General features: G+C 46.2%; 1 protein-coding gene across 2 annotated transcripts in view; it reads left to right on the top strand.

The window, feature by feature from the left end:
* Nucleotides 1-9,463: 9,463 nt before the first annotated feature.
* Nucleotides 9,464-14,885, top strand: part of ST6GAL1 (ST6 beta-galactoside alpha-2,6-sialyltransferase 1) — a 131,689-nt gene continuing 126,267 nt past the window's right edge. The window contains exon 1 of one of the 2 annotated variants that reach the window (XM_084801565.1): nucleotides 9,464-9,917. The gene's annotated coding sequence lies outside the window, so the exon portion shown is untranslated. Of the gene's footprint in view, nucleotides 9,918-10,787; nucleotides 10,868-14,885 lie in introns of those variants that run through there. The other variant, XM_084801566.1, reaches the window with a different exon arrangement.

Genomic DNA, 14,885 nt, shown 5'->3' with positions numbered 1-14,885 from the left:
ACTCCCTTGGGGAAAAACTAAAAGTTCATCTCAAAGTGGTTATCAATTGGAGATGGCTTCTGGGTTAAGCGTGGGGACATGGGGCTGGAGACACGGCTTAGAGGTTAAGAGCACTGCCTGCTCTTCCAAAGGTTCTGAGGTCAATTCCCAGCAACCACATGATGGCTCACAACCATCTATAATGAGATCTGGTGCCCTCTTCTGGCCTGGAGGTGTACATTCAGGCAAAACATTGTATACATAATAAACAAATAAATCTTAAAAAAAAAAAAAAAGAGCGGGGACATGTACCCACTTTTCCTTTCAGTTCTAGGGCCCCATTGGTGAGGACTGGTGCAGGCCCTGTGCATGCTGCCCCACTCTGGCCCTGTGCATGCTGCCCCACTCTGGCCCTGTGCATGCCGCCCCACTCTGGCCCTGTGCATTGTCCTGCTGCATCAGATGCTAGACTGTCCTGCTTGTGTCTCTGCTGTCCTCCAGCCCCTCTGGCTCTTCCATTCTTTCCACCTCCTCTTCCGAGGGGTTCCCTGAGCCTCGAATGACTGATGTAACGGAATTCCAAAGATACGGCCTCGGGAAATTCTGCAATACTCAATACTCTGGAGAAGGAAGAAGTAGTTGTAGATCCGAGGTTCCCCCGAGAGAGCTGAGAGGGATGAGGTATATGTCAGAGGGATGAAAAAGTTTCAGGGCGTACAAATGGCAAAGAGACATTCACTTTGCGCATGCGGAGGCAAGGAAAACCTGAAGGGAATGGCGGATAGAGCACGGCTTTGGAGTGACCCACACCCTGATTCAATCACCAGGGCTGGAAATTGCAAGCCTTTCACCCATTACTCTAATTCCTTAAGCCTTAGTTATCCAATTTCCAACGACGCACCGCTCAGTTGTTGCTTTAGTAACTTGAGGGGCTCATTATTGCCATCCAGATCATCCTGTGATGCTCCAGGTTCTAACTTCACTGTGTTCTGTTGCCCTTCAGGAACCAACAATTGAAAACTTTTTTCCTAGCTAATGAAAACCACGAAACTGTAACCTACCTCATCGTCCATGTGGAAGAACAACAGGGCGAGGGGGAACGTACTAATGTAGGCTCATGCACCTTCACATAAAATTTCCTCAGACGAGCGGCTTCCCTCTTCTTCTAGCTGCCGTTATCACCATCAGGCTTTTCCACTCCTGCCCTGCAACCCTCCCACTGTCATTTAATGCCCTTCCCCCGTCATTGTGAAAAGGCGGCATGAAAACCTTCTTCATGACCCTTGGGCCCCAGGATGAGTCTGGAAGTTATGAGCAGGTTTTCTTTTGTCTTGGAGGTCTCTTCATGAAAGATCCATAGCAGTTTCTGGTGTTTCTCACCTTCAGCCCTGTAGATACTTGGGGGAGCTGCTCTCTTGTACCTTATCAGTATCTAAAATAGGGTCAGAAGATATGAACAGTTGGCCAAGCTCTGCCACTTATTACCCAGGTGACTCTGGGCAAGCCACTGTAGTTTTTGGACCGTAGTTATGTTGATCTAGATGGTATGGATGGATGGATTGGAAGATGTAGGTGGGAGTGCCTTGAAAGATCTCCAACTGGATAATGAGCATCAAAACAGGTGGATTTGTGTCTATTTCTCTATAGCCAAGAATTGACGAGCTCAGGTTCCATAATCAACTTCTTCTTCAGTAGCCCACTCTGGCTGTGGGTCGTGACTGTTGCATTTATTCTGAGCAAGGCAAAAAAATTTTCAGTATCCCTCTTTCCTAAGAGCCTAAAATGCATCTCACCGAGCAGCCGACTAAAGGTGTTGGACAGATGGTATTCCTTATTTCCTGGCTTGACAGTCATCTATTAGGGTTGATCCCACACAGATTTGAGGAGGCCTTTAAGCATCTCTATGTATATTTAATACATGTGCCTGCATCCTCAACCCCCCCACATAAGCACGCACAAATCTTCAGCATCTGTGGTCACGGGTGGAAACTTTTGCCTATCAGATAGAGTCATTTGAGGCCTTCAGGTCATGACCTGGCCGGCTCCAAACCCATCGGGTTGCTGTTATCATTATGTTCTGTCTGCTTGCTAATTGAACCGGACAGTTGAATGCTTCATGACATCACCAGGCAAAGCTGTAATGAGTAATGCTGCCTTCTGCAGGGGCTGTTGCCAGCAGTGAATGCTGCCAGTGATTCCCCCATGCATATCTAGTTATCTATGCACTTAGACTTTAGCTGACCCCGTTATGAATTAATTCAAATCATGAAGCCCTTATCAGCCCCACTGGGGCTGTAACACACAGGGCTCTAATTAGAAGCTGTCAAAGGTTTACATTATAACCTAGTCAGAGACAGCCTAGAAAACAGACGTGGCTTCCCAGGAAGCATAGAAACTTTAGGGGAAGTCCCAGTGGTGCAGAAAGAATGTCTTTTTCTTCCCAATATTTATTGCACTGGTGAGATGGTTTAGTATGTAAAAGCATTTGCTGCCCAAGCAAGCCTGATGACCTGAGTTCAATTCCTGCAACCCAGGTGGAAGGAAAGGTCAACACTGAAAAGTTGTCTTTTGACTTCCACACATGCATCACGGCACACATGTGTGCATACATAACACACACACACACACACACACACACAGAGACAGCACAAGCAGCACACACACAGCACACACAACACATACACACTGCACACATGTAGCAAACACCACATACACATTACACACATACTCAGAACAAATAGCACATACACACAGCACACACATACACAGCACATACAGCACATACATACACATACAACAATAAAAAAGTAAGGCTTATTGTTCTACTATTTGTAGCCAGTTAATTTTGGGTCATGGAAATGAATTAAATAAATAAATTAATTAATTAATTAAATTAATTAATGACTGAGGCTTTAGCTGTGCCTCTGTTTGTTTAGCTAGTCTGAAGCTGATGCTCCTGTGGCAAAGGGTCCCTCCTTCAAGTCCCTGCTGCAGCAGAACAGGGCTCTGTTGTACACAGAGTTCAGGCATTGTGACTGGCTTGTCACTGTGTGGAGGTACCTTCCTGAGAGGAGTCAGAAAACTGTGAAGGTAACCTTCATGGTTTTGGTCAGCTTCTCACTGGGGAGCTGACCACAAGCCAGCACTTCTGGGATCTGGAGGAGGAAGGGAATGCAGTTCTTGCTGCTCAGTCAAGCTTGGAAACAACAGTCCACCTGACTTTATTTCCTTAAGTAGAAAACTAGACGCAGAAGGTATAGATCCTGGCTGTGGTCTACAGGGTGGGTTGTGAGAACTGGGTGTAGAACCTCACATTCTTTCTCCTTCTCTTACGCTGGGTAAGGTGTGCATTTTGTAAATACCAGCTCCCTGTTCCTGAGAGAGGAGAGAGAGAGAGAGAGAGAGAGAGAGAGAGAGAGAGAGAGAGATGTATAAAATTCATGGGGATAAGCAACAATTGGTAAGGCTATCAGAATTCACCTCTTGTCATCGGCTCCCTGTAATTGGTTTGATGTCTTGGTTACAAAGCCAACTTCATCACTTGGGAATAACCCGGATTATGTTGCTTACCTCCCAGCTGCCCTAGCTGTAAAACATAACTAATAGAGTTGATAACAGTCATCTAGTAAGGATCCCGGGATGGTGTTTACAAAGGGCTTAGCACAGTGTCTGCTGAGGCAGCTGTTAGCTTAGAGCACTCACTGTGAAGCACATGGTCCAATGTGTTTTACGGACACCATCGCTTCTGCTCACAGAGGTCCTCTCCAGTAGGCATTGCTTTACTAATCAAGTTTGGCAGAGGAGAGCCTGAAGAAGAATCAATGTCACTTGAACCTAGTGTTGCATTGGTTAATCACAATGGGACATTTTTGTGGTCTCCATCCACATGGGTGACATGCAAAAATATCTCATCATAAGAATGTCCTCCCAGAGACGATGTTGGTAACATTTTTGTAAACCTGATTAAAGCTACTTCAGGGTGAGGTCTGTTTCTCGTTTGTTTTCATATCCCTTAACCTGGCCTAGATCCTTTTAGGCCCCACCAAACTCAGTAAATGTCACCTGGGATAAATAGTACCCTGTCAAGAAATGAAGTTTTGAGCAGGCCATGTTGGTTTAACTCTGTAACCTCACACTTGTGCGGTGGAGTCAGGAAGATCAAGAGTTCGAGGCCAGCCTTGGCTACATCATAAGTTTGAGGCTAGTCTGGGTTACATTAGATCTTGTCCCACAAATACAGTTTTCCTCTTGGCCTATTATTTTACTTTTCTTCTGCTGCTGCTCCTCCTCCTCCTTCTTCCTCTTCTTCTCCTCTTCCTCTTCCTCTTTCTTTTTCTTTTTCTTTTTTTTTTTTTTGAGACAGGGTTTCCCTTTGTAGCCCTGGCTATTATGTACCTCTCTTTATAGACAAGGCTAGCCTTGAACTCTCAGAGATTCACCTGCCTCTGCCTCCCAAGTGCTGGGATTAAAAGCATGCACCACCATGCCCAGCTTGCCCTGCATTTCTTAATCTGTTATGAGCAGCGTATCTTCTTGCTGTCTGGTCCTTTCCCAACAGGTTATAAGTTCATGCTTCTTCCCCTCATGCATATAGCAACTGATTTACTGCAAATCCTTTAGACTAGCTGAAGTTTCATAAACAACCCTGACGTCCAGCTGTAGGAGATGGCTGACTAGAAGGATTCTCCAGCGGGTGCCACTTCATTTGCTCCACACTTTCTGTGCCCACACATTGCTGTAAGCACTGCTCTTGCAATCAAACTTACTTAGTCTTCACAAAGTGGGCGTGGCCACCCTCATCTTACAGGAAGGAAAAAGAGCCAGAAGAGGGTAAGTAATGCCTTTCCAAGGTTACATAGCAGAGGCAGGCTTCAAAGTCAGACAGTCCTACTACAGAATCAGGATACTTGGCCACCAAATGAAGTCATCTCTCCCATGGCCAAAGACCAGCTCCATAACCACAAACAATTCACCCGGAGACATTGCCTTGCATCTAATAAGGGCTAAAGGGGATCAAAAGAATCTGCTCTCAAGTTCACACCAGAAATACTGATGACGTGCTCTGAATGAGGGGAAATGCAGGGTATCCCTGTATACACACACTGTCATCTTAACTGCCGAAAGCTGAAGAAACGCACACAGGAAATAACTTGAAGGAGAAAGGCCAGAAGGTTAACTTTGCTTGTGGCTGATAAAGTGATGGCTTGCCTCTCTGCTTTGTATATTTGCTTCACTTAAAAATTTTTTTTCTAAAGCAAATGTTACTGGGAAAATCATAAAAAGAAGAAGAAAAGAAGAGGAGGAGGAAGAAGAAAAAGAAGAAGAAGAAGAAGTAGTAGAAATAGGAGAAGAAGAAGAAGAAGAAGAAGAAGAAGAAGAAGAAGAAGAAGAAGAAGAAGAAGAAGAGTGACTTCAAAGTTGATTTTTGTGTGCATGTATGGCTGTGTACCTCATGTATTCCATGCCATGGAGGCCAGAAGATGTTGGAGGATTCCCCTGGAACTGTACTTATGGATAGCTGTGAGCCATTATATAAGTCCTGGGACTTGAACCTATGTCTTCTTCATGAAGAAGAAGTGCTCTTAACCATTGCACCATCTCTCCAAACCCCTCAAAGTTGAGTTTAAAAATAAACGTTAGTATAAAAACCTTGGAAATAAAGAACAGCATGTGCTGAAATTAGCTAGACCCAAGGTCTATACATCTTAGTGAACAAAGAGGGTTAAATGAAACAAAAAAATAATAATTAAAAAAAAAAACAGCCATGATAACATGAGGTCTTATGGAAGGAAGCAAGTTTGAAACAAATCTCAAACTGGCACAAAATATTGGCCCTCCTCTTCCCTGGAAATATTAGTGAATTTCAACAAAGTTTCTAAAACCTACATACTCTCTTACATGAAGTCTGAGCCACCACTGACAGTGGTTCTCAGGGCAATAGTCAACAGACAGTAGATTGCTTCCACAGCAGAAGTTCCCCAAGGAAAGCATATTTTCCAGCTCTTTTTAAGAGAATTTGTTACAAGCACCTTTGCTTCCTCAAAAGTCCAAAGTGCCGGTATTTCCTGCCATTGTTGGTGAGTTTGGTTGCCAGGGCAGTTTGTGAGAGTATAGCAGCAATTTTGACAGCTGTAGATTGTGAGATGTCTTTGTCCTTTTGATGGATTTGTCCTATGGCAGCCAGGGGTCCAGAGGAAGCTGGAAGGAAAAAGACCTTGGTGGCATGGCCCAGCTCAAGGCTGTACTTGTGAACTTCTGGCTGCCCCCTTGACCTCTGCTTCTGAGCCTGATTTCACCTGCATGTAGATGGTATGTACCTGCCCCTCAGGTGACAGGGTCTGAAGAGGGCTCAGGGGAGGGGAAAAAAAAGATGTACATTATACACACACACACACACACACACACAGAGAGAGAGAGAGAGAGGGAGAGAGAGAGAGAGAGAGAGAGAGAGAGAGAGAGAGAGAGAGAGAGGCTGGAGATATGGCTCAGTGGTTAAGAGCTGCTCTTCCAGAGGTCCTGAGTTCAATTCCCAGCACCCACATGTCTTCTCACAACTGTCTGTAACTCCACCTTCAGAGGATCTGACATCCTCTCACAGACATACATGTACGCAAAACACCAATGCAAATAAAATAAATTATTAAAAGTATATACAAAGATGTATTTTTACATGTGAATAGAAGCCCTTTGCAACCGTGATGATACAAACTCATGTGACTTGTCTTTAGGAGGAAACTTGTAATTGCCTGCCATATCCTTTGCCACCAGGGTGCTCCTCAAAAGTGCTATGGAAGTACCGTTAGCAAGTTTACAAAGCAAGACCTCAATTATCTTCACCAGTAAACCCCCCTGAAGTGATGATTGAGAAGGGCATGGCCTAAAATACTGAGTAGTCTATTAAGACTGCAGCAACAGAAACCACCACAAATTAGGCGACTTAAAGCACTAAAAGTGTATTCTTCACCATTCTAAAGTCTGGTAGGTCTGAGGTCTAGGTGATGCCTGCTTTGACGACTAGTGAGACAATCATCCAGTCTATGGCTGGTGCCTTTTAGCTCCATCTTAAGGTGGTAGAAGGACATGCCAGTGTCTCCTTGGTAAGGACACTTGGTCTCACTCACGATGGCTTTGCCCACTTCTCTAATGCCCCGGCTCCTAATGCTATCCCTTTAGTGGGGGTTGACATTTCAACTTACTAGTGGAGGGTACAATCAGATGGTGGTATATAGTTCTAAGGAAAACAACCAGTGGACACAGGGACTATACAATTGTCCCAAGTGAGTATCTCATCGTTGTGTCTTTTACTTGTAGGTCAGGAGACCCTACTGATGAGAGAGTCACCTTGGGAAAGCCACTAGATGCTGATACCCCCCTGAAAAATTTCTGGGCCCACCCCTATATGCCTGCTCACCTACCCCAGACCCTCAGGGCAGCTTTTTAAGGCTTCCATGGTGTGTGGTTATTATCAGTCTGGCAAGTTCAACATTCAGAGGGAACCCCTGCCCTTGTGTTCTCCACTGATTGGTAAGAGGTTCTAGAAAACAGAACTCAAGATGAGCAACTGTTCCACGTTTTAAAAGTTTCTCTTCTGTTGTCTGCTTTTTAGTTCCCAAGTCGAGCTGAAACAAGAGGGAGGTTGAAAGAACGAGCTGAGGCTTTTAGTGAATATGAGGTGTTCTGATTTCTCAAGGTTGACTTAATTTCCTCATCCATAGATGGGCTTAGTACCCAGTGTAGTGTAATAGACACTGTAACACGCAGTATGTCTGCCGTTGGCAATTATTGTTTAGATGCCCTTCTTTAATGTCCTGTGTAAGTGTCACAGCTTAAGTTCTTTTTTGTTTGTTTGTTTGTTTTGAGACAGGGTCTCTCTGTGTAGCCTTGGTTGTCCTGGACTCACTTTGTAGACCAGGCTGGCCTTGAACTCACAGCGATCCGCCTGCCTCTGCCTTCCGAGTGCTGGGACTAAAGGCGTGCGCCACCACGCCCGGCTTACAGCTTAAGTTCTTAAATAGATTTCCCCACCAGTCTTCCCACTTACATCCCTTCTTGCTTCCATCTTCCAACATGGCGGCAGAAGAATCAACGTAAAAGGCGAAAATGCACTGCATGCCACGTGTAAAATCTTTTAAAAGCTTCTTAATGTAGTAGAACGAAACCTTCAACCTTCAGTGAGCACCTTTTCAGTTTGTCCGCCTCTGTTTATTCAGTCACCTCACAGTGCGCCATTATGAGCATGCTCAATACACTCGACCCTACATTACAAATTGCTTCATCTAATCATGAAAAATAGAGCTATCCTCTGGGTCTCCATGTTGCAGAAGAGGAAAGAATGGCTCAAAAAGACTGTGGAGTTCACCCAGGAACAAATAGCTTCCTGGCCACAGAATTGAATTCATTGTAAGGCCTCTGTACTGAGCCACTGCCTCCATAGGAGGCTGGGAGAGGGGAAACAGCAGAGGGGAGGGGGAGGGGGAAAGGGGGAGGGGGAAAGGGGGAGGGGGATGGGGAGGGGGAAAGGGGGCGGAATCAAAGATGGAAGAAAGGCAATCTGAAAGAAGGGTGCTGGGGTGGAGGATGCAACCTTTTCCCCCCAGCTTGGTGGTGGGCACTGTCTACCTGGACTTGAAGGCAAACACACTGGCCCCCAGCTTCAAGCACTCTGACAGTGGAGGCCATTTTGCTTTGCCAGAAGATGCAGACCAGCATTTTTCTGCTTTCCTTGGGGGTGGGGGGTGGGGGAGAGTCTCTATTTGATTCCTCTCCCAACACAGAGGTGAGTACTCAACAGATACTTGGAATATGATTACCGCCTCTGGGAGTCACATCTCTTCACTGGGATGTGAAGAACTGAAGAGGTGGCTAGAAACCTGCTTCCAGCCCTTTTATAGATTGTTTTCCGTCTTTCGGAAGTGGTCTCTGGGTAATCAGATACGGTCGGGCTGCTTCGTCAACAAGATGTTTCCTCCTGACTTCTCCAGTAGCCATATTCCAACCCTCTACGGAAGGAAGGTACTCAGCCGTACTATTTTAGCTGAGGCCTGTCTGCCTGCATACCTGCACAGAAAGAAAGTTTCTGGTCCCAGGATTCCAGAACATGAGAGAGAGAGAGAGAGAGAGAGAGAGAGAGAGAGAGAGAGAGAGAGAGAGAGAGAGAGAGAGAGAGAGAGAGAGAGAGAGAGAGAGAGAAGTTTGATGATGCTATGCACAAGCCACACTTGATGTTGGAGGCTTTTAAAAATTAAACTCTAAATCTTAGAGTCTAAAATGTGTGTTCTACATAGAAATTTGAGGTTTCAGAGGGGTTAAGTATGACTTGCCGGATCAGGATTAGCCTGTGCAGAGCCAGGACACTGTAAGAGCGTATTTTCGCCAGACAACGCTAAATCTAATACTTCAGGACATGCCGGGGGTGGGGGTGGAGGCAGCATTTGGTCTTCCTTGCCTGCCGCATTCATTGCTCCGCCCCCGAGCTTGCTCTTTGTGGGGGGACTGCAAGATTTCTGCTTTACTGGGAGCCCTAAGCAGGCACCTTTAACCCTGAGCGTGCTCGCTGGCGACCTCCAGAGGGCTAGGATGGTTTGGGGCCGGTGTGATAGAGGATTCTTCTAGTTTTAACGACTCTATTTGCATAACGGAGATCTCGTTTCCTCCCAGTGCTTTTCTTCTTTTCTTCCCCGGTCCCCTGCACCCACATCTGCCAGACTCTCACTGCTCCCCAGAAGACCTCTTCTCCGGGCACTCATTCGGAACTTGAATACCGGGCTCTTTTTTCCCCCCAGCCCGGTGAGGTTTGGAGGCACCTGGAGGAGTGGAGTTCAGGACCAGACTGTGCTGGGGAGCCGCCCTGGCACTGCCCAACCCTAACAAAGGGAATAGGGTTGCCGGCCGCGCCGTGGACTCAGCGGCGGGCGCTTTCCCAGCTGAGAGCGTTGCAAGTGAGTAGGGGCGAGGCGGGCGACACGGACCGGGAGGAGGGGTACATGGGAGCTCTGAGGGGCAGCCTCAGCCGCCTCAGGTTGGGGGTGCCTGTCGCTGGACCAGGGGAGGGGTGGGCCTTGGCCTCCCGCGGCTCGCTAGCCTGCGCAACCATAACAAACCCACGTGTGCGGGGCCTTTAGGAACCTGCGCCGCAGCGTCTGTATTGTGTAAGGTGTTGCCTCGAAGAGTGCGGGTCCCTTCAGATCTTGGTCACTGGGGTAACAGATCAGGAAACTGAGCTGGTGCAAGGAGTGGGAGCACAAGCACCACAACAAACGCACGTGTACCCCGCCAGGGATCTGGGGCGCAGCTAGCCCAGCTGAGCTGCCTTGCTGAACCGCCTTTGGGCAGGTTATTGTCCCAGCCAAAACCAAGGGGCGCGGCATTTGGAGTCCTCACTCTGCCTGAGGGCAAGAGACGTTTTGCAAAGGTACCCTGTAAGAGGTCGGATTAAGCCTGTAGATTTTAAAAGGACAAAATACAAACCATAAAAAAGCCTACAAAAAGCCCCCCTTCCAGCCTCCCAGTGTGCTCTACCTCTCTGCACGTCCTTGAGGTGAAAGGGACAAACCGTTGCCTCCTTCCCAAGAGGTTTTCTTGAGCTGTGGGTTGAACTAAGGGTCTTGTAGGTACCTTTCATTGTCCGGGTGCTCTGGCGACTGCCTCAGTTGGGGTATCTCGAGCGCCTCCCTAGCCTACTGAAAGAATTTAAACTAAATTCACCAGTGAGGTCTTGGGTTTCCGCTTGCACCTCGCCTTGGAGAAGAAACTTGTGCCTAGGTGTCACTGGCTCCTCCTCCTCCTCCTCTTCTTCTTTTTTCTTCTTCTTTTTCTTCTTCTTCTTCTTCTCACAAGGCCACCCAGGGCCTCTCATCTAGGCAGGGATGTATATCTGAGGCTCGCTGAGGTATGTTCGATGTTTGCTATGCTTTTTCTTTCTTTTACTCTGCTCTGGCAACCAGATTTTACTCAGTGAGGTCTGGGCTTGGCAGCCCTGAGGACGAGTTGCGGGGTTGGGGGTTGGGGGTTTGGGAGTGGGGTGAGCAGCTATTAGGCTACCTGTGCAGGTGTGACAGCAGCATCCTGCCTAACTGACGCTTCAACCTTGAGTAGCTCCTGTGGAGATTAACCTGTCTCTGAGGAGAACTGGACTCCCTCCAACCACGTACCATTGTTATCCAGAGGGTCCAGGCGGCAGCTAGGGAACCTTGTGTTTTTCAGGCCGGAAACTGAAGTTTGAAAGTTCAGCCCCTTGAGTGTGAGTCTCCCAAACCACTCTGCCTGGGTCCAAAGGGTTCTGTGGTTAGTTTACAAGGCAGTGAGTGGCCTTAGGCAGAGCTGAGTAAAACAAAGAAAATAATTCAGATTGGGAACTGCACCCTTCCATTAATCCTTTCAAGAGTTCTCTGTTCTGGAGGAGAAATATTTAGTAAATGCCCATTCCCAGGCCTGTCCTGCTTCCCTAACTTTGTTCTGTGCTCCTGCCTGCCCCCTTGTTCTCAAACTGAACTAGAGCCAACTACAGAGGCTTGGATGTTTTGCCTCACATCTCGGTGCTAAGAGGCCTTTGTTTGGGCAGAAGCAGGGGCTGTTGGCATCAGCTCCCCTGGGAGGAAAGACTGTCTTGTAACCAGCTGCCCCCAGCCCCTTGCTAGAGAACAAGCCTTGTTTTCATTGATTGTATTTAATTAATTTATCTATTATGGAGGTAACTGTGCTGTGTGTGTGTGTGTGTGTGTGTGTGTGTGTGTGTGTGTGTTTAAGCAGAAGAGAAGCAGGCACAGGAAAGAACACGGTGGCCAGTTTCCCCACAGCTCACTGTGGTCTGTGGCTTCTCTTTCCCTCCTAGGTGTATTTACTTTCCTCTTCGCTTCCAGGTATTTAACTCTAATGTCAACTTAACACCCCCTCCACCCCCCACCCCAAACCCCAGGCAGCTCTCAACTTAAAGGGAACGAGAGAGCTACCTTATTCTGGGTCTACTTTGAGTGGTGTTCCCAAATTCTGTGCTCCAACGTGGAAGTAGTTTCTCGGAGTTTTTTTTTTAAAGGTTTACAGAACAGAGAAAGTCACAAACTAAGGAGAGTTTAAAATCATCAAAGAGGCAGGTCCAAGGAAACCTGGGAAGCTCAAGGTTCCTTCTGCTGGTGTCCTTACCTTTTAGGCAGGTAGGAGTTAGTTTCCTGCTAAGTGGATAGATTCTAAAAGGCTTTCTTTTTATCTACTGTCACTACTTTTAGTGTCTCTTCTTGGCGTGAAAGGGAAGGTGTTGCATCAAACAAGTTGTTGGTACCCCAGAGTAAAGTCAAAGTTATTATGGTTTGCTATGGTTGCTATAACGACGTCCTTTAAAGCCAGAGGATGAGTTCCTTAAGGATTTAAACAGGTTTGGCTGCTAAGCAGAGGAATGGCTGCTGACGGTAGATATGTGCGCAGTGTTGCAGTTGTGACTGAGAATCAATTTTCTTTGGCTTGCTGAGTGGCTCACTTAGCCCTTGTCCTGCACTTAGCTACTCACAGTAGTTAACTTCCTGGGCTCCGTTCTTTCTCTTTCTTTCTTTCTTTTTTTTCCTGATGAACCTGCCAGTGTCTTCACTGGTTCTCCTTGAAAGTAGATGCTGCTAGGGGTCTTAGAGTCTGAAGAAGGCATGGGCTTGCAGTTCATTGCTGGTACCTGACATCAGTGATAAGAACTTGATTAGGGAAACTTTTTTATTTCTTGCTGGCCCGCATGCATTCTCAAACATCATGATAGCACTGTGACTCCCATAAATCTGTTTTCATAGGCTCACTAGTAACACTAGTGTTATTATTCCATATTAAAATACTAGAGATGATTTTCCTAAGTCATTACTGGAAAGGTCATATCTGTGTTCAGAATCAAAGTGTTCTGATTATAAAAGTAAGACACTCCCATTGAAGAACATTTTTAAAAATTCCACTATCAAAACAAAACAAAACAAACAAAAATATTCACTAACAAAAAATTTTTTTTTCCACTATCCCAGACAGCCATTTACTATCTGGTAATTTTGTCTTTGGATTTCATAAAACAAAACAAATGATGGCTTTGTTTTTCTTTTCCAAATCATTGAGAATCACTGTATGCATGTGTAGTTATGGCTTTCATATTTCACAGTTTCCAAAAATAATTGTTTTGATGCTGACCATGTCAGCTGCCTAGCACCTTCCTGTGGGCTCTGATCCTTTCAAGCTCGTTTCAGTGAGGGAGTGCCAAGGGTGGAGCCCTCACCTCCGTCTCAAGCCTTCAAATGTTAGCCACCAATTTTCTTGGAGAAATCTAGAGGTACTGGCTACCCAGTGGAGGGAGAAGGACCCTGTGCATGGCGTTGGGCTGTGTGGTCTTACTCTTGTGGCCTCTGAAAACTTAACAGTAAAGTTTCTGTAAATGCTCAGTGAACAATTCCAGGGTCGTTTATTGATTCAGTTGACATGTTGAGTAAAAGCCTTGAGGTCTAAAGGGGGAGATACAGGTGTCAAGAGAGAAAGGCTAGATGCTGCCACTCACCAGAGGAGACAGGCTGTCACCCTTGGAGCAGTAGAAATGTCCGTCCTGTGGAGGCCACTTCTGGAAAGTCATGCTTACCTGTTTCAGTTGATAGCTGTGACTAACATGCTAACATGAATTCCAGTTTACTTTCCTGAATTTCCGCAGGACAGAACCTGATGCTGGGACTGTTGTTACATTGTAACAGGCACAAGCTGTTGAGGAAACTTGGGAGGTTTTAGTCTAAATACATACCAAGTCTTCATGTGAGTTCGAGGCCAGCCTGGTCTACAAAGCGAGTCTAGAATAGCCAAGGCTACACAGAGAAACCCTGTCTCGAAAAACCAAAAAAAAAAAAAAAAAAAAAAAAAAAATTGAATTTTTGCTTGCCATTCACTTCCTGTGTAGGTATGGACAAGCTACCTACACATACTAAGCATCAGTTAGCCTTCTCTGGAAAAGAGGGCTAGCAGGCCTTATTCTACAGGGTGTTTATAAGTTGACATTGAAGGGAAAAGACAATCTCCTGTTAAGCCCTCAGTAAGGGCTAGCTATTATTGTTATAATGTGTGTGTCCTTCCCCTCCTTGTGCCCCCTCCCTCATCCCCCCCCCCCCACACCAAACAAGCTTTCAGAAGCTTTGGCCCTAATGGTTTTCTTACCATGAAAGCAGGGTATAGCTTTTTTTTTTTGTCCCGAGAGAAGGTTAATTAAAATGTAGCCTCCTGTCCACCAAATGACAAATCAAGAGAGAAACAATCACTTGCACGATGCAGTTCATTGTGTTTGGCGTGAAAAACTTCAAACGCATAGAAGTAGTGTGCAGTGGGTCCTGTGGGTCCTGTGCCTCTTTTTCAGCTCCTTACGAAAATGCATGGCTGACCTATAATAACCCAGCCTCAGTCCCCTTGTCGCTTTGAAGCATGCACCCAGACATCTTATCGGCCTGGCCATAAATATTTCACTCAGCCTGATGATGCATATTTAAGGCACTGAGTTGCGTTGGCTCGGGGCCTGTCTCTCCTCTTGCCGTTATGGATTTGCTCAAGCTTGTGGGAAGCAGGCCAAGGAGGGGAGGGCACAAGCCGTCCTGGGCACTTTTTCAGTTTTACTGCTCAAATATGGAGATCATGCCATACCCCAAAGGGACAAGGACAAAGTAGAAGGAATACTGAATTGAGAGCCAGGAGACCAGATTTGAGCAAGAGTCCACCTCTTACTAGTTGCCTGCTTTGGGCAAGTGACATGGATTATTATTATTATTATTATTATTATTATTATTGCTGTTGTTATTGTTATTATTATATATTTTTTTACAGCACATTTACAAAATTTGGTGACTACTGATTAAGGTAATACAGAAGGCCATTGTTAGCTGGGCCCAAACTTGAGGCCAGCTTTTCTTCCCGGGAGGCAG

This window comes from Acomys minous (assembly GCF_964271855.1).
Source record: "Acomys minous genome assembly, chromosome: 11".
Lineage (NCBI taxonomy): Eukaryota > Metazoa > Chordata > Mammalia > Rodentia > Muridae > Acomys > Acomys minous.
This window is presented reverse-complemented; position numbering and strand designations above follow the sequence as displayed.